This window comes from Hippocampus bargibanti, unplaced genomic scaffold (assembly GCF_051943395.1).
Source record: "Hippocampus bargibanti isolate YZ-2025 unplaced genomic scaffold, ASM5194339v1 Contig00137, whole genome shotgun sequence".
Classification (NCBI taxonomy): domain Eukaryota; kingdom Metazoa; phylum Chordata; class Actinopteri; order Syngnathiformes; family Syngnathidae; genus Hippocampus; species Hippocampus bargibanti.
The window spans coordinates 92,337-112,537 of record NW_028296972.1 but is presented as its reverse complement, the minus strand read 5'-3'; the positions used below and the strand labels follow the sequence as shown (position 1 = coordinate 112,537).

The window sequence follows — 20,201 nt, the reverse complement described above, 5'->3', positions numbered from 1 at the left end:
GGTGTTGATAAAGTATTTTTTTTTTGAGAATTTGTTTAGTCTCCCTCATGTTTTGCTCTTTATAATTTTCATTTTTCCAATGTATTGAATAAACTACATTACTTTGTTTTTCATTTGACAGCCTATCTTTTGGATGTACTCATTTTTGCCTTCAGGCGTTTATCGGTTTGAAATAAGTAGGAATTTTGTGTTGCCAAAGGACTCTGTAGTTTTTCAGAAAGCCCTGCAATGTAAGGTAATGCTACTCCTCTCCTTTTTAGTATCTTCAGAATTTTGGGTTTCATTCCCTATCCGTTTCTTTTGACATTTGTTAAATGACCACTGAGGGCAACCACAGTTTGTGAGTGCTCTCCTGACATGTTTTCACTCCTTTTCGCTAATTTCGACGCTGGTTGGTATTAGCCCTATGCTGGAGGGTTCTGATAACTCATAGTTTGTGTTGTCGAGGGTGGTTTGATTCAAAAAGTAAGTATTGGTCAGTGTGTGTGGCCTTCCTAAAGATTTCTGCTTTTAGCGCTCTGTCCTCTTTTATAATTACTTTACACTCCAAAAAGGCTAGTTGGGTCTCTTTAATGTCCTCGCGAGTATATTTAATATTGATGTCTACCGAGTGCAGGTGATTTGTGAAGGATTGAATTTCTTCTTTTTTAATTATGACGAAAGTGCCCTCCACATATCTAAACCAGTGCCTCGGTTTTGTACCCGGGAAGGATGTGAGAGCCTGTTTCTCCATTTTTTTTCATGGCCAGATTGTCCATTATGGGTTAAACTGGTGAGCCCAAAGCACAACTATGAATTTGTTTGAATTTTTTTTCCCCGGAATTTAAAATACGTAAAATTCAGGCAAGTAATCACGTAATAAAGTAATCAGTGTAGGCTCAGGGTATAGTCCTCTGCTCTCCCCAACCTGAGAGATGTGACCTATCATAGCAGAAGTCTGGCACCGCCACCTCTAGACGTTAGGGATATACATATGGGGCCGAAACTACTAGCAAATTTTAGTTCGCTGATGAAGCCTCTTCGATGAGAAACGAAACGTCCGACACCTTCAAAGAACTACAGGTGACGGCTGAAGAAACCTTTTCATCAATGGACCACTCCTGTATGACTGAGAGCTGACAGAGACGTACAAGCAGGTTGGACTGAGGATCCCCCACCCCCTTTTTTTCTAGTACTTTCAGGCGCTGCTTTCGGGGTTGTTTAAAAAAAAGAGAGAACTGGGGTGGGTACGCAACGAATATTGAGATGTGCTTAGACATGCTGTTCTGTTTTGCCATACAATGTTCAGCCCGTTACAGAGCATAGAGTAAGATCAGTTAAGATGGCCGATCAAGTTATTGTTTTCGAATGGATTGTTTAAAATATGAGCACTGTTTGTTTTTCCGATGCAATCCTTTGGCACAGTCTTAGACATGAGCAGACCTTTCAAGCACGAGGCAGAATAATCCTAAAGGTCTGTTGAATCGTTGGTGGTCTACCCAATGATTTCTAGTCGCCCTCGTTCCTTCAGATCTTCTTCCTCCCTCCACCTCTGTGTGTCCCTCACTCCCCCGTCTCAGCAAGATGGGTGACAGACCCCTCAGCTGCTCTGCCCCCAATTTTTGGAAGTCACTTCCTCCGAACTTTCATAACATCGATTCTCTTACCACCTTCAAGTCCCATCTCAAAACCCAGCTATTTAAAATAGCATTTTCTGTGTGTAGCTCTCTCTCCTGTTTCTATTTATAATTGTATTTTATTTATTGCAATCTATTTGTGATTGTATTTTATTTATTATAGTACCTCTGCTTGTCCGTGACTGTAAAGTGTCCTTTAGAGCTTTGAAAGGCGCTTAAAATGTTATGTATAACTATGAATATTATGTGGTGAAATGGTTGATCACGAGATCAGTGTCGCTGTGTGATTACGTCAGCAGAGGGCGTCAAGGACCAGACGGAGAGTAATCATAATAATACATTTAATTTCTAAGCGCCTTTCAAAACTCTCAAGGCCACTTTACAGTCAGGGGATAAGAATGTTTTTTTTGTGCGAGTGAACAGAGGCAACCATTTGCGCCAGCGTTCACTCTGCCCATAAACAAAGAAAGACGCTCTCCCTGCAACACTATAAAGAGGGATTTTCTGGCACATTCCCTCGCTTACGGCCATACTACCCTGAGAACGCCCGATCTCGTCCGATCTCGGAAGCTAAGCAGGGTCGGGCCTGGTTAGTACTTGGATGGGAGACCGCCTGGGAATACCAGGTGCTGTAAGCTTTTTTTTTTTTTTTTTTTTGCAGCCACCCCAAACACTGTGGGCCGAGAAATGGTCTCTCCCGTTCGCGATCCGATTTCACTTTTCATTTCACGATCACCCCCGACGCGATTTTAAACGGCTTCCCACACGTTGATTTTACTGTTGAGTCGCTGCGTGTAACGATATGGCTTTCCGGCAGAGGGAGCTGTCCGCATGGGGGACCGTCATGACAGTACTCGTACGCGAAGCAGAACTGGGCTTCTGCGTGCTGGACAGCTTCTTTTACTCCCCTTTCAAACCATCTATTTTCCTTTCGCTACAATTTTAACCTCATTGTCGTCAAATGAGCGGTAGCTAGCTTTAAGGTGCATATGTACTGCAGATTGAGGCCCACTAGTATTATCCCAGCGGTGTTGATAAAGTATTTTTTTTTTTGAGAATTTGTTTAGTCCCCCCATGTTTTGCTCTTTATAATTTTCATTTTTCCAATGTATTGAATAAACTACATTACTTTGTTTTCATTTGACAGCCTATCTTTTGGATGTACTCATTTTTGCCTTCAGGTGTTTATCGGTTTGAAATAAGTAGGAATTTTGTGTTGCCAAAGGACTCTGTAGTTTTTCAGAAAGCCCTGCAATGTAAGGTAATGCTACTCCTCTCCTTTTTAGTATCTTCAGAATTTTGGGTTTCATTCCCTATCCTAGGGCGGCCCGGTAGTCGAGTGGTTAGCACACCGGCTTCACAGTGCAGAGGTCGCCGGTTCGCGTCCCGGTCCGGCCTCCCTGTGTGGAGTTTGCATGTTCTCCCCGGACCCGCGTGGGTTTTCTCCGGGTCCTCTGGTTTCCTCCCACACTCCAAAAACATGCATGGCAGGCAGATTGACCACTCCAAATTGTCCCTAGGTGTGAGTGTGAGAGTGACTGTTGTATGTCTTTGTGTGCCCTGCGATTGGCTGGCAACCAATTCAGGGTGTCCCCCGCCTCGTGCCCGAAGACAGCTGAGATAGGCTCCAGCACCCCCCGTGACCCTAATGAGGAATAAGCGGTACGGAAGATGAGATTCCCTATCCTTTTCTTTTGACATTTGTTAAATGACCACTGAGGGCAACCACAGTTTGTGAGTGCTCTCCTGACATGTTTTCACTCCTTTTCGCTAATTTCGACGCTGGTTGGTATTAGCCCTATGCTGGAGGGTTCTGATAACTCATAGTTTGTGTTGACGAGGGTGGTTTGATTCAAAAAGTAAGTATTGGTCAGTGTGTGTGGCCTTCCTAAAGATTTCTGCTTTTAGCGCTCTGTCCTCTTTTATAATTACTTTACACTCCAAAAAGGCTAGTTGGGTGTCTTTAATGTCCTCGTGAGTATATTTAATATTGATGTCTACCGAGTGCAGGTGATTTGTGAAGGATTGAATTTCTTCTTTTTTAATTATGACGAAAGTGCCCTCCACATATCTAAACCAGTGCCTCGGTTTTGTACCCGGGAAGGATGTGAGAGCCTGTTTCTCTCTTCTTTTTTTTTTTTTTTTTCATGGCCAGATTGTCCATTATGGGTTAAACTGGTGAGCCCAAAGCACAACTATGAATTTGTTTGAATTTTTTTTCCCCGGAATTTAAAATACGTAAAATTCAGGCAAGTAATCACGTAATAAAGTAATCAGTGTAGCCTCAGGGTATAGTCCTCTGCTCTCCCCAACCTGAGAGAAGTGACCTATCATAGCAGAAGTCTGGCACCGCCACCTCTAGACGTTAGGGATATACATATGGGGCCGAAACTACTAGCAAATTTTAGTTCGCTGACGAAGCCTCTTCGATGAGAAACGAAACGTCAGACACCTTCAAAGAAGTACAGGTGACGGCTGAAGAAACCTTTTCATCAATGGACCACTCCTGTATGACTGAGAGCTGACAGAGACGTACAAGCAGGTTGGACTGAGGATCCCCCACCCCCTTTTTTTCTAATACTTTCAGGCGCTGCTTTCGGGGTGTTTAAAAAAAAGAGAGAACTGGTGTGGGTACGCAACGAATATTGAGATGTGCTTAGACATGCTGTTCTGTTTTGCCATACAATGTTCAGCCCGTTACAGAGCATAGAGTAAGATCAGTTAAGATGGCCGATCAAGTTATTGTTTTCGAATGGATTGTTTAAAATATGAGCACTGTTTGTTTTTCCGATGCGATCCTTTGGCACAGTCTTAGACATGAGCAGACCTTTCAACCACGAGGCAGAACAATCCTAAAGGTCTGTTGAATCGTTGGTGGTCTACCCAATGATTTCTAGTCGCCCTCGTTCCCTCAGATCTTCTTCCTCCCTCCACCTCTGTGTGTCCCTCACTCCCCCGTCTCAGCAAGATGGGTGACAGACCCCTCAGCTGCTCTGCCCCCAATTTTTGGAAGTCACTTCCTCAGAACTTTCATAACATCGATTCTCTTACCACCTTCAAGTCCCATCTCAAACCCCAGCTATTTAAAATAGCATTTTCTGTGTGTAGCTCTCTCTCCTGTTTCTATTTATAATTGTATTTTATTTATTGCAATCTATTTGTGATTGTATTTTATTTATTATAGTACCTCTGCTTGTCCGTGACTGTAAAGTGTCCTTTAGAGCTTTGAAAGGCGCTTAAAATGTTATGTATAACTATGAATATTATGTGGTGAAATGGTTGATCACGAGATCAGTGTCGCTGTGTGATTACGTCAGCAGAGGGCGTCAAGGACCAGACGGAGAGTAATCATAATAATACATTTAATTTCTAAGCGCCTTTCAAAACTCTCAAGGCCACTTTACAGTCAGGGGATAAGAATGTTTTTTTGTGCGAGTGAACAGAGGCAACCATTTGCGCCAGCGTTCACTCTGCCCGGAATGAATGGACGAAACGGATTGCATTGGAAGTCAAAGAAAAGTTACCCACGTTAACGCATCAGCTGGACTCACATGCGCCTTATTTGACAACACGACACAAATAACACCTTCATCGATTCAAGCCTGTATTTGGAAAACCAAATAACCATCATCCGACAAGAACGAACACCATAAACAAAGAAAGACGCTCTCCCTGCAACACTATAAAGAGGGATTTTCTGGCACATTCCCTCGCTTACGGCCATACTACCCTGAGAACGCCCGATCTCGTCCGATCTCGGAAGCTAAGCAGGGTCGGGCCTGGTTAGTACTTGGATGGGAGACCGCCTGGGAATACCAGGTGCTGTAAGCTTTTTTTTTTTTTTTTTTTGCAGCCACCCCAAACACTGTGGGCCGAGAAATGGTCTCTCCCGTTCGCGATCCGATTTCACTTTTCATTTCACGATCACCCCCCCCCCGACGATTTTAAACGGCTTCCCACACGTTGATTTTACTGTTGAGTCGCTGCGTGTAACGATATGGCTTTCCGGCAGAGGGAGCTGTCCGCATGGGGGACCGTCATGACAGTACTCGTACGCGAAGCAGAACTGGGCTTCTGCGTGCTGGACAGCTTCTTTTACTCCCCTTTCAAACCATCTATTTTCCTTTCGCTACAATTTTAACCTCATTGTCGTCAAATGAGCGGTAGCTAGCTTTAAGGTGCATATGTACTGCAGATTGAGGCCCACTAGTATTATCCCAGCGGTGTTGATAAAGTATTTTTTTTTGAGAATTTGTTTAGTCTCCCCCATGTTTTGCTCTTTATAATTTTCATTTTTCCAATGTATTGAATAAACTACATTACTTTGTTTTTCATTTGACAGCCTATCTTTTGGATGTACTCATTTTTGCCTTCAGGTGTTTATCGGTTTGAAATAAGTAGGAATTTTGTGTTGCCAAAGGACTCTGTAGTTTTTCAGAAAGCCCTGCAATGTAAGGTAATGCTACTCCTCTCCTTTTAGTATCTTCAGAATTTTGGGTTTCATTCCTATCCTAGGCCCGTTAGTCGAGTGGTTAGCACACCGGCTTCACAGTGCAAGGTCGCCGTTCGCGTCCCGGTCCGGCCTCCCTGTGTGAGTTTGCATGTTCTCCCGACCCGCGTGGGTTTTCTCCGGGTCCTCTGTTTCCTACTCCAAAAACATGCATGGCAGGCAGATTGACCACTCCAATTGTCCCTACGGTGAGTGTGACTGTTGTATGTCTTTGTGGCCCTGCGATTGGCTGGCAACCATTCAGGGTGTCCCCGTCGTGCCCGAAGACAGCTGAGATAGGCCCAGCACCCCCGTGACCCTAATGAGGAATAAGCGTACGGAAGATAGATTCCCTATCCTTTCTTTTGACATTTGTTAAATGACCACTGAGGGCAACCACAGTTTTGAGTGCTCTCCTGACATGTTTCACTCCTTTTCGCTAATTTCGACGCTGGTTGGTATTAGCCCTATGCTGGAGGGTTCTGATAACTCATAGTTTGTGTTGTCGAGGGTGGTTTGATTCAAAAAGTAAGTATTGGTCAGTGTGTGTGGCCTTCCTAAAGATTTCTGCTTTTAGCGCTCTGTCCTCTTTTATAATTACTTTACACTCCAAAAAGGCTAGTTGGGTGTCTTTAATGTCCTCGCGAGTATATTTAATATTGATGTCTACCGAGTGCAGGTGATTTGTGAAGGATTGAATTTCTTCTTTTTTAATTATGACGAAAGTGCCCTCCACATATCTAAACCAGTGCCTCGGTTTTGTACCCGGGAAGGATGTGAGAGCCTGTTTCTCTCTCTCCCATTTTTTTTCATGGCCAGATTGTCCATTATGGGTTAAACTGGTGAGCCCAAAGCACAACTATGAATTTGTTTGAATTTTTTTTCCCCGGAATTTAAAATACGTAAAATTCAGGCAAGTAATCACGTAATAAAGTAATCAGTGTAGCCTCAGGGTATAGTCCTCTGCTCTCCCCCAACCTGAGAGAAGTGACCTATCATAGCAGAAGTCTGGCACCGCCACCTCTAGACGTTAGGGATATACATATGGGGCCGAAACTACTAGCAAATTTTAGTTCGCTGACGAAGCCTCTTCGATGAGAAACGAAACGTCCGACACCTTCAAAGAACTACAGGTGACGGCTGAAGAAACCTTTTCATCAATGGAGCACTCCTGTATGACTGAGAGCTGACAGAGACGTACAAGCAGGTTGGACTGAGGATCCCCCACCCCCTTTTTTTCTAATACTTTCAGGCGCTGCTTTCGGGGTTGTTTAAAAAAAAGAGAGAACTGGTGTGGGTACGCAACGAATATTGAGATGTGCTTAGACATGCTGTTCTGTTTTGCCATACAATGTTCAGCCCGTTACAGAGCATAGAGTAAGATCAGTTAAGATGGCCGATCAAGTTATTGTTTTCGAATGGATTGTTTAAAATATGAGCACTGTTTGTTTTTCCGATGCGATCCTTTGGCACAGTCTTAGACATGAGCAGACCTTTCAACCACGAGGCAGAATAATCCTAAAGGTCTGTTGAATCGTTGGTGGTCTACCCAATGATTTCTAGTCGCCCTCGTTCCCTCAGATCTTCTTCCTCCCTCCACCTCTGTGTGTCCCTCACTCCCCCGTCTCAGCAAGATGGGTGACAGACCCCTCAGCTGCTCTGCCCCCAATTTTTGGAAGTCACTTCCTCAGAACTTTCATAACATCGATTCTCTTACCACCTTCAAGTCCCATCTCAAAACCCCAGCTATTTAAAATAGCATTTTCTGTGTGTAGCTCTCTCTCCTGTTTCTATTTATAATTGTATTTTATTTATTGCAATCTATTTGTGATTGTATTTTATTTATTATAGTACCTCTGCTTGTCCGTGACTGTAAAGTGTCCTTTAGAGCTTTGAAAGGCGCTTAAAATGTTATGTATAACTATGAATATTATGTGGTGAAATGGTTGATCACGAGATCAGTGTCGCTGTGTGATTACGTCAGCAGAGGGCGTCAAGGACCAGACGGAGAGTAATCATAATAATACATTTAATTTCTAAGCGCCTTTCAAAACTCTCAAGGCCACTTTACAGTCAGGGGATAAGAATGTTTTTTTTGTGCGAGTGAACAGAGGCAACCATTTGCGCCAGCGTTCACTCTGCCCGGAATGAATGGACGAAACGGATTGCATTGGAAGTCAAAGAAAAGTTACCCACGTTAACGCATCAGCTGGACTCACATGCGCCTTATTTGACAACACGACACAAATAACACCTTCATCGATTCAAGCCTGTATTTGGAAAACCAAATAACCATCATCCGACAAGAACGAACACCATAAACAAAGAAGACGCTCTCCCTGCAACACTATAAAGAGGGATTTTCTGGCACATTCCCTCGCTTACGGCCATACTACCCTGAGAACGCCCGATCTCGTCCGATCTCGGAAGCTAAGCAGGGTCGGGCCTGGTTAGTACTTGGATGGGAGACCGCCTGGGAATACCAGGTGCTGTAAGCTTTTTTTTTTTTTTTTTTGCAGCCACCCCAAACACTGTGGGCCGAGAAATGGTCTCTCTCCGTTCGCGATCCGATTTCACTTTTCATTTCACGATCACCCCCGACGCGATTTTAAAACGCTTCCCACACGTTGATTTTACTGTTGAGTCGCTGCGTGTAACGATATGGCTTTCCGGCAGAGGGAGCTGTCCGCATGGGGACCGTCATGACAGTACTCGTACGCGAAGCAGAACTGGGCTTCTGCGTGCTGGACAGCTTCTTTTACTCCCCTTTCAAACCATCTATTTTCCTTTCGCTACAATTTTAACCTCATTGTCGTCAAATGAGCGGTAGCTAGCTTTAAGGTGCATATGTACTGCAGATTGAGGCCCACTAGTATTATCCCAGCGGTGTTGATAAAGTATTTTTTTTTTGAGAATTTGTTTAGTCTCCCTCATGTTTTGCTCTTTATAATTTTCATTTTTCCAATGTATTGAATAAACTACATTACTTTGTTTTTCATTTGACAGCCTATCTTTTGGATGTACTCATTTTTGCCTTCAGGCGTTTATCGGTTTGAAATAAGTAGGAATTTTGTGTTGCCAAGGACTCTGTAGTTTTTCAGAAAGCCCTGCAATGTAAGGTAATGCTACTCCCATCGATTCAAGCCTGTATTTGGAAAACCAAATAACCATCATCCGACAAGAACGAACACCATAAACAAAGAAAGACGCTCTCCCTGCAACACTATAAAGAGGGATTTTCTGGCACATTCCCTCGCTTACGGCCATACTACCCTGAGAACGCCCGATCTCGTCCGATCTCGGAAGCTAAAGCAGGGTCGGCCTGGTGAGTACTTGGATGGGGAGACCGCCTGGGAATACCAGGTGCTGTAAGCTTTTTTTTTTTTTTTTTTTGCAGCCACCCCAAACACTGGTGGCCGAGAGAATGGTCTCTCCCGTTCGCGATTCGATTTCACTTTTCATTTCACGATCACCCCCCGACGCGATTTTTAAACGGCTTCCCACACGTTGATTTTACTGTTGAGTTCCTGCGTGTAACGATATGGCTTTCCGGCAAGAGGGAGCTGTCCGCATGGGGGACCGTCATGACAGTACTCGTACGCGAAGCAGAACTGGTCTTCTGCGTGCTGGACAGCTTCTTTTACTCCCCTTCAAACCATCTATTTTCCTTTCGCTACAATTTTAACCTCAATGTCGTCAAAATGAGCGGGTAGCTAGCTTTAAGGTGCAATTTGTACTGCAGATTGAGGCCCACTAGTATTATCCCAGCGTGTTGATAAAGTATTTTTTTTTGAGAATTTGTTTAGTCTCCCCCATGTTTTGCTCTTTATAAATTTCATTTTTCCAATGTATTGAATAAACTACAATACTTTGTTTTTCATTTGACAGCCTATCTTTTGGATGTACTCATTTTTGCCTTCAGGTGTTTATCGGTTTGAAAAGAATAGGAAATTTTGTGTTGCCAAAGGACTCTGTAGTTTTTCAGAAAAAGCCCCTGCAATGTAAGGTAATGCTACTCCTCTCCTTTTTAGTATCTTCAGAATTTTGGGTTTCATTCCCTATCCTAGGGCGGCCCGGTAGTCGAGTGGTTAGCACACCGGGCTTCACAGTGCAGAGGTCGCGTCGTTCGCGTCCCGGTCCGGCCTCCCTGTGTGGATGGGTTTGCATGCTTTCTCCCGGACCCGCGTGGGTTTTTCCCGGGTCCTCTGGTTTCCCTCCCACACTCCAAATAAACATGCATGGCAGGCATATTGACCACTCCAAATTGTCCCTAGGTGTGAGTGTGAGAGTGACTGTTGTATGTCTTTGTGTGCCCTGCGATTGGCTGGCAACCAATTCAGGGTGTCCCCCGCCTCGTGCCCGAAGACTGCTGAGATAGGCTCCTGCACCCCCGTGACCCTAATGAGGAATAAGCGGTACGGAAGATGAGATTCCCTATCCTTTTCTTTTGACATTTGTTAAATGACCACTGAGGGCAACCACAGTTTGTGAGTGCTCTCCTGACATGTTTTCACTCCTTTTCGCTAATTTCGACGCTGGTTGGTATTAGCCCTATGCGGGAGGGTTCTGATAACTCATAGTTTGTGTTGACGAGGGTGGTTGGATTCAAAAAGTAAAGTATTGGTCAGTGTGTGTGGCCTTCCTAAAGATTTCTGCTTTTAGCGCTCTGCTCTCTTTTATAATTACTTTACACGCCAAAAAGGCTAGTTTGGGTGTCTTTAATGTCCTCGTGAGTATATTTAATATTGATGTCTACCGTGTGCAGGTGATTTGTGAAGGATTGAATTTCTTCTTTTTTTAATTATGACGAAAGTGCCCTCCACATATCTAAACCAGTGCCTCGGTTTTGTACCCGGGAAGGATGTGAGAGCCTGTTTCTCCATTTTTTTTCATGGCCAGATTGTCCATTATGGGTTAAACTGGTGTGACCCAAAGCACAACTATGAATTTGTTTGAATTTTTTTTCCGCCGGAATTTAAAATACGTAAAATTCAGGCAAGTAATCACGTAATAAAGTAATCAGTGTAGCCTCAGGGTATAGTCCCTCTGCTCTCCCCAACCTGAGAGATGTGACCTATCATAGCAGAAGTCTGGCACCGCCACCTCTAGACGTTTGGGATATACATATGGGGCCGAAACTACTAGCAAATTTTAGTTCGCTGATGAAGCCTCTTCGATGAGAAACGAAACGTCCGACACCTTCAAAAAAAGTACAGGTGACGGCTCTGAAGAAACCTTTTCATCAATGGACCACTCCTGTATGACTGAGAGCTGACAGAGACGTTACAAGCAGGTTGGACTGAGGATCCCCAACCCCCTTTTTTTCTAATACTTTCAGGCGCTGCTTTCGGGGTTGTTAAAAAAAAGAGAGAACTGGTGTGGGTACGCAACGAATATTGAGATGTGCTTAGACATGCTGTTCTGTTTTTGCATACAATGTTCAGCCCGTTACAGAGCATAGAGTAAGATCAGTTAAGATGGCCGATCAAGGTATTGTTTTCGAAGGGATTGTTTAAATTATGAGCACTGTTTGTTTTTCCGATGCGATCCTTTGGCACAGTCTTAGACATGAGCAGACCTTTCAAGCACGAGGCAGAACAATCCTAAAGGTCTGTTGAATCGTTGGGTGGTTCTACCCAATGATTTCTAGTCGCCCTCGTTCCCTCAGATTCTCTTCCCTCCCTCCACCTCTGTGTGTCCCTCACTCCCCCGTCTCTGCGCAAGATGGGTGACAGACCCCTCAGCTGCTCTGCCCCCAATTTTTGGAAGTCACTTCCTCAGAACTTTCATAACATCGATTCTCCTTACCACCTTCAAGTCCCATCTCAAACCCCAGCTATTTAAAATAGCATTTTCTGTGTGTAGCTCTCTCTCCTGTTTCTATTTATAATTGTTATTTTATTTATTGCAATCTATTTGTGATTGTATTTTATTTATTATAGTACCGATCGCTTGTCCGTGACTGTAAAGTGTCCTTTAGAGCTTTGAAAGGCGCGTAAAATGTTATGTATAACTATGAATATTATGTATTGAAATGGATGATCACGAGATCAGTGTCGCTGTGTGATTACGTCAGCAGAGGGCGTCAAGGACCAGACGGAGAGTAAATCATAATAATACATTTAATTTCTAAGGCGCCTTTCAAAACTCTCAAGGCCACTTTACAGTCAGGGGATAAGAAGGTTTTTTTGTGCGAGTGAACAGAGGCAACCATTTGCGCCAGCGTTCACTCTGCCCGGAATGAATGGACGAAACGGATTGCATTGGAAGTCAAAGAAAAGTTACCCACGTTAACGCATCAGCTGGACTCACATGCGCCTTATTTGACAACACGACACAAATAACACCTTCATCGATTCAAGCCTGTATTTGGAAAACCCAATAACCATCATCCGACAAGAACGAACACCATAAACAAAGAAAGACGCTCTCCCTGCAACACTATAAAGAGGGATTTTCTGGCACATTCCCTCGCTTACGGCCATACTACCCTGAGAACGCCCGATCTCGTCCGATCTCGGAAGCTAAGCAGGGGCGGGCCTGGTTAGTACTTGGATGGGAGACCGCCTGGGAATACAAGGTGCTGTAAAGCTTTTTTTTTTTTTTTGCAGCCACCCAAAACACTGTGGGCCGAGAAAATGGTCTCTTCCCGTTCGCGATCCGATTTCACTTTTCATTTTCACGATCACCCCCGACGCGATTTTAAAACGGGCTTCCCACACGTTGATTTTACTGTTGAGTCGCTGCGTGTAACGATATGGCTTTCCGGCCAGAGGGAGCTGTCCGGCATGGGGGACCGTCATGACAGTACTCGTACGCGAAGCAGAACTGGGCTTCTGCGTGCTGGACAGCTTCTTTTACTCCCCTTTCAAACCATCTATTTTCCTTTCGCTACAATTTTAACCTCATTGTCGTCTCAAATGAGCGGTAGCTAGCTTTAAGGTGCATATGTACTGCAGATTGAGGCCCACTAGTATTATCCCAGCGGTGTTGATAAAGTATTTTTTTTTTGAGAAATTTGTTTAGTCTCCCTCATGTTTGGCTCTTTATAATTTTCATTTTTCCAATGTATTGAATAAACTACATTACTTTGTTTTTCATTTGACAGCCTATCTTTTGGATGTACTCATTTTTGCCTTCAGGCGTTTATCGGTTTGAAATAAGTAGGAATTTTGTGTTGCCAAAGGACTCTGTAGTTTTTCAGAAAGCCCTGCAATGTAAGGTATATGCTACTCCTCTCCTTTTTAGTATCTTCAGAATTTTGGGTTTCATTCCCTATCCGGGTCGCCGGTTCGCGTCCGGTCCGGCCTCCCTGTGTGGAGTTGCATGTTCTCCCCGACCCGCGTGTTTTTCTCCGGTCCTCTGGTTTCCTCCCACACTCCAAAAACATGCATGGCAGGCAGATTGACCACTCCAAATTGTCCCTAGTGTGAGTGTGAGAGTGACTGTTGTATGTCTTTGTGTGCCCTGCGATTGGCTGGCAACCAATTCAGGGTCCCCCGCCTCGTGCCCGAAGACAGCTGAGATAGGCTCCAGCACCCCCCGTGACCCTAATGAGGAATAAGCGGTACGGAAGATGAGATTCCCTATCCTTTTCTTTTTGACATTTGTTAAATGACCACTGAGGGCAACCACAGTTTGTGAGTGCTCTCCTGACATGTTTTCACTCCTTTTCGCTAATTTCGACGCTGGTTTGTTGGTATTAGCCCTATGCTGGAGGGTTCTGATAACTCATAGTTTTGTGTTGTCGAGGGTGGTTTGATTCAAAATGTAAGTATTGGTCAGTGTGTTGTGGCCTCCTAAAGATTTCTGCTTTTAGCGCTCTGTCCTCTTTTATAATTACTTTACACATCCAAAAAGGCTAGTTTGGGTCTCTTTAATGTCCTCGCGGAGTATATTTAATATTGATGTCTACCGAGGGCAGGTGATTTGTGAAGGATTGAATTTCTTCTTTTTTAATTATGACGAAAGTTGCCTCCACATATCTAAACCAGTGCCTCGGTTTTGTACCCGGGAAGGATGTGAGAGCCTGTTTCTTTCCTTCTTTTTTTTTCATGGCCAGATTGTCCATTATGGGTTAAACTGGTGGAGCCCAAAGCACAACTATGAATTTGTTTGAATTTTTTTTTCCCAGGAATTTAAAATACGTAAAATTCAGGCAAATAATCACGTAATAAAGTAATCAGTGTAGGCTCAGGTAATAGTCCTCTGCTCTCCCCAACCTGAGAGATGTGACCTATCATAGCAGAAGTCTGGCACCGCCACCTCTAGACGTTAGGGATATACATATGGGGCCGAAACTACTAGCAAATTTTAGTTCGCTGATGAAGCCTCTTCGATGAGAAACGAAACGTTCCGACACCTTCAAAGAATCTACAGGTGACGGCTGAAGAAACCTTTTCATCAATGGACCACTCCTGTATGACTGAGAGCGAGACAGAGACGTACAAGCATGTTGGACTGAGGATCCCCCACCCCTTTTTTTCTAGTACTTTCAGGCGCTGCTTTCGGGGTTGTTTAAAAAAAAGAGAGAACTGGGGGGTGGTACGCAACGAATATTGAGATGTGCTTAGACAGGCTGTTCTGTTTTGCCATACAATGTTCAGCCCGTTACAGAGCAGAGAGTAAGATCAGTTAAGATGGCCGATCAAGTTATTGTTTTTCGAATGGATTGTTTGAAATATGAGCACTGTTGTGTTTTTCCGATGCAATCCTTTGGCACAGTCTTAGACATGAGCAGACCTTTCAAGCACGAGGCAGAATAATCCTAAAGGTCTGTTGAATCGTTGGTGGTCTACCCAATGAGTTCTAGTCGCCCTCGTTCCTTCAGATCTTCTTCCTCCCTCCACCTCTGTGTGTCCCTCACTCCCCCGTCTCAGCAAGATGGGTGACAGACCCCTCAGCTGCTCTGCCCCCAATTTTTGGAAGTCACTTCCTCCGAACTTTCATAACATCGATTCTCTTACCACCTTCAAGTCCCATCTCAAAACCCAGCTATTTAAAAATAGCATTTTCTGTGTGTAGCTCTCTCTCCTGTTTCTTTTTATAATTGTATTTTATTTATTGCAATCTATTTGTGATTGTATTTTATTTATTATAGTACCTCTGCTTGTCCGTGACTGTAAAGTGTCCTTTAGAGCTTTGAAAGGCGCTTAAAATGTTATGTATAACTATGAATATTATTTGGTGAAATGGTTGATCACGAGATCAGTGTCGCTGTGTGATTACGTCAGCAGAGGGCGTCAAGGACCAGACGGAGAGTAATCATAATAATACATTTAATTTCTTAAGCGCCTTTCAAAACTCTCAAGGCCACTTTACAGTCAGGGGATAAGAATGTTTTTTTTTTTGTGCGAGTGAACAGAGGCAACCATTTGCGCCAGCGTTCACTCTGCCCGGAATGAAAGGACGAAACGGATTGCATTGGAAGTCAAAGAAAAGTTACCCACGTATCATCGCATCAGCTGGACTCACATGCGCCTTATTTGACAACACGACACAAATAACACCTTCATCGATTCAAGCCTGTATTTGGAAAACCAAATAACCATCATCCGACAAGAACGAACACCATAAACAAAGAAAGACGCTCTCCCTGCAACACTTATAAAGAGGGATTTTCTGGCACATTCCCTCGCTTACGGCCATACTACCCTGAGAACGCCCGATCTCGTCCGATCTCGGAAGCTAAGCAGGGTCGGGCCTGGTTAGTACTTGGATGGGAGACCGCCTGGGAATACCAGGTGCTGTAAGCTTTTTTTTTTTTTTTTTGGCAGCCACCCCAAACACTGGGGGGCGAGAAATGGTCTCTCCCGTTCGCGATCCGATTTCACTTTTCATTTCACGATCACCCCGACGCGATTTTAAACGGCTTCCCACACGTTGATTTTACTGTTGAGTCGCTGCGTGTAACGATATGGCTTTCCGGCAGAGGGAGCTGTCCGCTTGGGGGACCGTCATGACAGTACTCGTACGCGAAGCAGAACTGGGCTTCTGCGTGCTGGACAGCTTCTTTTACTCCCCTTTCAAACCATCTATTTTCCTTTCGCTACAATTTTAACCTCATTGTCGTCAAATGAGCGGTAGCTAGCTTTAAGGTGCATATGTACTGCAGATTGAGGCCCACTAGTATTATCCCAGCGGTGTTGATAAAGTATTTTTTTTTTTTGAGAATTTTTTTAGTCTCCCTCATGTTTTGCTCTTTAAAATTTTCATTTTTCCAATGTATTGAATAAACTACATTACTTTGTTTTTCATTTGACAGCCTATCTTTTGGATGTACTCATTTTTGCCTTCAGGCGTTTATCGGTTTGAAATAAGTAGGAATTTTGTTTGTGCCAAAGGACTCTGTAGTGTTTCAGAAAGCCCTGCAATGTAAGGTAATGCTACTCCTCTCCTTTTTAGTATCTTCAGAATTTTGGGTTTCATTCCCTATCCTTTTCTTTTGACATTTGTTAAATGACCACTGAGGGCAACCACAGTTTGGTGAGTGCTCTCCTGACATGTTTTCACTCCTTTTCGATAATTTCGACGCTGGTTGGTATTAGCCCTATGCTGGAGGGTTCTGATAACTCATAGTTTGTGTTGTCGAGGGTGGTTTGATTCAAAAAGTAAGTATTGGTCAGTGTGTGTGGCCTTCCTAAAGATTTCTGCTTTTAGCCCTCGGTCCTCTTTTATAATTACTTTACACTCCAAAAAGGCTAGTTGGGTCTCTTTAATGTCCTCGCGAGTATATTTAATATTGATGTCTACCGAGTGCAGGTGATTTGTGAAGGATTGAATTTCTTCTTTTTTAATTATGACGAAAGTGCCCTCCACATATCTAAACCAGTGCCTCGGTTTTGTACCCGGGAAGGATGTGAGAGCCTGTTTCTCCATTTTTTTTCATGGCCAGATTGTCCATTATGGGTTTAAAACTGGTGAGCCCAAAGCACAACTATGAATTTGTTTGAATTTTTTTTCCCCGGAATTTAAAATACGTAAAATTCAGGCAAGTAATCACGTAATAAAGTAATCAGTGGAGCTCAGGGTATAGTCCTCTGCTCTCCCCAACCTGAGAGATGTGACCTATCATAGCAGAAGTCTGGCACCGCCACCTCTAGACGTTAGGGATATACATATGGGGCCGAAACTACTAGCAAATTTTAGTTCGCTGACGAAGCCTCTTCGATGAGAAACGAAACGTCCGACCCCTTCAAAGAACTACAGGTGACGGCTGAAGAAACCTTTTCATCAATGGACCACTCCTGTATGACTGAGAGCTGACAGAGACGTACAAGCAGGTTGGACTGAGGATCCCCCACACCCTTTTTTTCTAGTCTCTTTCAGGCGCTGCTTTCGGGGTTGTTTAAAAAAAAGAGAGAACCGGGGTGGGTACGCAACGAATATTGAGATGTGCTTAGACATGCTGTTCTGTTTTGCCATACAATGTTCAGCCCGTTACAGAGCATAGAGTAAGATCATTAAGATGGCCGATCAAGTTATTGTTTTCGAATGGATTGTTAAAATATGAGCACTGTTTGTTTTTCCGATGCAATCCTTTGGCACAGTCTTAGACATGAGCAGACCTTTCAAGCACGAGGCAGAATAATCCTAAAGGTCTGTTGAATTCGTTTGTGGTCTACCCAATGATTTCTAGTCGCGCCTCGTTCCCTCAGATCTTCTTCCTCCCTCCACCTCTGTGTGTCCCTCACTTCCCCCGTCTCAGCAAGATGGGTGACAGACCCCTCAGCTGCTCTGCCCCCCCAATTTTTGGAAGTCACTTCCTCCGAACTTTCATAACATCGATTCTCTTACCACCTTCAAGTCCCATCTCAAAACCCAGCTATTTAAAATAGCAATTTTCTGTGTGTAGCTCACTCCTCTCCTGTTTCTATTTATAATTGTATTTTATTTATTGCAATCTATTTGTGATTGTATTTTATTTATTATAGTACCTCTGCTTGTCCGTGACTGTAAAGTGTCCTTTAGAGCTTTTGAAAGGCGCTTAAAATGTTATTGTATAACTATGAATATTTATGTGGTGAAATGGTTGATCACGAGATCAGTGTCGCTGTGTGATTACGTCAGCAGAGGGCGTCAAGGACCAACGGAGAGTAATCATAATAATACATTTAATTTCTAAGCGCCTTTCAAAACTCTCAAGGCCACTTTAACAGTCAGGGATAAGAATTTTTTTTTGGTGCGAAGTGAACAGAGGCAACCATTTGCGCCAGCGTTCACTCTGCCCGGAATGAATGGACGAAACGGATTGCATTGGAAGTCAAAGAAAAGTTACCACACGTTAACCGCATCAGCTTGGACTCACATGCGCCTTATTTGACAACACGACACAAATAACACCTTCATCGATTCAAGCCTGTATTTGGAAAACCAATAAACCATCATCCGACAAGAACGAACACCATAAACAAAGAAAGACGCTCTCCCTGCAACACTATAAAGAGGGATTTTCTGGCACATTCCCTCGCTTACGGCCATACTACAACCCTGAGAACGCCCGATCTCGTCCGATCTCGGAAGCTAAGCAGGGTCGGGCCTGGTTAGTACTTTGGATGGAGAGACCGCCTGGAATACCAGGTGCTGTAAGCTTTTTTTTTTTTTTTTTGCAGCCACCCCAAACACGTGGGCCGAGAAATGGTCTCTCCCGTTCCGCGATCCGATTTCACTTTTCATTTCACGATCACCCCCCGACGCGATTTTAAACGGCTTCCCACACGTTGATTTTTACTGTTGAGGTCGCTGCGTGGTAACGATATGGCTTTCCGAAGAGGGAGCTGTCCGCATGGGGGACCGTCATGGACAGTACTCGTACGCGAAGCAGAACTGGGCTTCTGACGTGCTGGACAGCTTCTTTTAACTCCCCTTTCAAACCATCTATTTTCCTTTCGCTACAATTTTAACCTCATTGTCGTCAAATGAGCGGTAGCTAGCTTTAAGGTGCATATGTACTGCAGATTGAGGCCCACTAGTATTATCCCAGCGGTGTTGATAAAGTATTTTTTTTTTTGAGAATTTGTTTAGTCTCCCCCATGTTTTGCTCTTTATAATTTTCATTTTTCCAATGTATTGAATAAACTACATTACTTTGTTTTTCATTTGACAGCCTATCTTTTGGATGTACTCATTTTTTGCCTTCAGGTGTTTATCGGTTTGAAAATAAGTAGGAATTTTTGTGTTGCCAAAGGACTCTGTAGTTTTTTCAGAAAGCCCTGCAATGTAAGGTAATGCTACTCCTCTCCTCCTTTACGTTATCTAGTATTGAATTTTGGGTTTCATTCCCTATCCTAGGGCGGCCCGGTAGTGCGAGTGGTTAGCACACCGGCTTCACAGTGCAGAGGTCGCCGGTGCGCGTCCCGGTCCAGCTCCCTGTGTGGAGTTGCATGTTCTCCCCGGACCCGCGTGGGTTTTTCTCCGGGTCCTCTGGTTTCCTCCTCACACTCCAAAAACATGCATGGCAGCAGATTGACCACTCCAAATTGTCCCTAGGTGTGAGTGTGAGAGTGACTGTTGTATGTCTTTGTGTGCCCTGCGATTGGCTTGGCAACACCAATGCAGGTGTCCCCCCGCCTCGTGCCCGAAGACAGCTGAGATAGGCCCAGCACCCCCCTGACCCTAATGAGGAATAAGCGGTACGGAAGATGAGATCCCTATCCTTTTCTTTTGACATTTGGTTAAATGACCACTGAGGGCAACCCACAGTTTGTGAGTGCTCTCCCTGACATGTTTTCACTCCTTTTCGCTAATTTCGACGCTGGTTGGTATTAGCCCTATGCTGGAGGGTTCTGATAACTCATAGTTTGTGTTGTCGAGGGTGGTTTGATTCAAAAAGTAAGTATTGGTCAGTGTGTGTGGCCTTCCTAAAGATTTCTGCTTTTGAGCGCTCTGTCCTCTTTTATAATTACTTACACACTCCAAAAGGCTAAGTTGGGTTGTCTTTAATGTCCTCGCGAGTATATTTAATATTGATGTCTACCGAGTGCAGGTGATTTGTGAAGGATTGAATTTCTTCATTTTTAATTATGACGAAAGTTGCCCTCCACAATATCTAAACCAGTGCCTCGGTTTTGTACCCGGGAAGGATGTGAGAGCCTGTT

At 44.0% G+C, this 20,201-nt stretch overlaps 4 non-coding genes and 3 pseudogenes across 4 annotated transcripts; all 7 read left to right on the top strand.

Moving 5' to 3' along the window:
• The first annotated feature begins 2,135 nt into the window (after nucleotides 1–2,135).
• On the top strand, nucleotides 2,136–2,254 carry LOC148881410 (5S ribosomal RNA). Its single transcript, XR_016113874.1, has one exon. It is a non-coding gene; the product is annotated as a 5S ribosomal RNA (ribosomal RNA).
• A 3,074-nt stretch (nucleotides 2,255–5,328) lies between these two features.
• LOC148881409 (5S ribosomal RNA) lies at nucleotides 5,329–5,447 on the top strand. The gene has a single exon (XR_016113873.1). It is a non-coding gene; the product is annotated as a 5S ribosomal RNA (ribosomal RNA).
• A 3,037-nt stretch (nucleotides 5,448–8,484) lies between these two features.
• On the top strand, nucleotides 8,485–8,603 carry LOC148881408 (5S ribosomal RNA). Its single transcript, XR_016113872.1, has one exon. It is a non-coding gene; the product is annotated as a 5S ribosomal RNA (ribosomal RNA).
• A 757-nt stretch (nucleotides 8,604–9,360) lies between these two features.
• On the top strand, nucleotides 9,361–9,480 carry LOC148881407 (5S ribosomal RNA; annotated as a pseudogene).
• A 3,098-nt stretch (nucleotides 9,481–12,578) lies between these two features.
• LOC148881406 (5S ribosomal RNA) lies at nucleotides 12,579–12,697 on the top strand (annotated as a pseudogene).
• Nucleotides 12,698–15,741: 3,044 nt separating this feature from the next.
• Nucleotides 15,742–15,860, top strand: LOC148881405 (5S ribosomal RNA). The gene has a single exon (XR_016113871.1). It is a non-coding gene; the product is annotated as a 5S ribosomal RNA (ribosomal RNA).
• A 2,713-nt stretch (nucleotides 15,861–18,573) lies between these two features.
• LOC148881404 (5S ribosomal RNA) lies at nucleotides 18,574–18,696 on the top strand (annotated as a pseudogene).
• The last annotated feature ends 1,505 nt before the right edge of the window (nucleotides 18,697–20,201 follow it).